Here is a 1,494-nt window from a genome sequence, read left to right as displayed (position 1 = left end):
TATTGTTTGTGCTATAGTGGTGATTTCTTAAAAAAAAAAAAGACTGAAATCCTTAACGTGCTAGCAGCTAAGTTAAATACTAACGACAACACGCTAACTTGTCCACAATGGTAACTCTAACATGTTAATGCAGCTGATATTATAATATTTAGCATCTTACTTTAGCAAGTTGGTGCAGGCTCAGATGTAAAATAATAAGTTCCGTTTTCATTTATATAACTGACTTAGTTAAAGCAATTGTGATTGACTGTGTGGTACACTGATGAAAGCAAACTGAACAAGCCAGGTGTCGGTGGTAAACATTGGGAAAAATCCCGAGCAGTGCAACAAGCTCACTTTTCAATGGACTTGTCTGTGAAGAAGCAGCGTATTGATTTTCTCCCGTCTCTGTTAGCTTTGCGATTAAATGGTTACAATGCCCGGACAAATAAAGAAAAGATCGACAGATAATGAAACTTCGATGATGATGTCACACAGGTGACACTGTTTGGACTTTTGGGAATTGAAGTAAAAAAAAAACTGTTGCACTTACCGCTTATCACCACAGGTGCCGCCAAAGACAACAAAACAGAGATCTTTGAGATTGTAATTTGAATTCACAATTTCATTCAATTACAGCTGAGGTAGATGGAAATGGTGTTAGTGCTGCAGGTATTTGGTCATACATCAAAGCATCAGACAAAATAAAACACTGCCCCCTTCATGAGGCTGGAGTAAAAGTTAAGGGTCAACCAAAGTTATCACAATTTATCCTGAGAGACATAAATATGTTTACCATTTTTCATGGTAATCAATGCAAAAACAATTTCACTCAAAACCACATTTGTATACCTCTGTTGCTAGTAGATTGCCTTGTAACAACGTAAAGTGACAAGACAACCCTCTAACTATGGATGAAAATACAGCTACACATGTACAGAAAATGTGTAGGATATATGCTAAATATTTATGCAGTCATCTCAGTGTGGCTTGTTGTTTACTGATCACCTGTGATTGCTTCATTTAGGTTTCTGCAGCTGACCTTCTCTGAGTCCTGACTGCCTCTTCAGTTCAGCTGCGTGAGACAGAGTCACCAAATGAGCTATGCGCCTCCACAGTCAACATTGTTTGGCAGAGAAATAAATCAGTCGGCATCACACTAATGGCAGCGCTGTTAGAACAAAATGTTGAAAGACCTTCACTCTTACTCACAGAGATACCACCTGGTCAAATGAAAACACCATTTATTTTAATCTCAGCAGTCACCAAGCTGATTCAACCGGTGAGCTTTGTTTTCTGAGTGTTTGTGAAACATTAAAAGAAAGGGGTGGATGGTGGGCAAAGAAATAAGGCTTCCGAGCCACAGTTAAATTCTTCAAACACAGGAGAAATGCTTTTACGCATTTCAGTAATTATTTTGTTTTGGTCTTTCTTTTTTAAAGCTCTCTGCATGTGGTCATATCTTTTGAACCTGCAAGGAAAAGTTGAATATACGATGTGTTGCAGCTGCTGTTT

Source organism: Brachyistius frenatus, unplaced genomic scaffold (genome assembly GCF_029030835.1).
Source record: "Brachyistius frenatus isolate BFR_SWC_R1_liver_20210118 unplaced genomic scaffold, ASM2903083v1 Contig_119, whole genome shotgun sequence".
Taxonomy (NCBI): domain Eukaryota; kingdom Metazoa; phylum Chordata; class Actinopteri; family Embiotocidae; genus Brachyistius; species Brachyistius frenatus.
Note: the sequence above shows the minus strand (reverse complement) of the source record.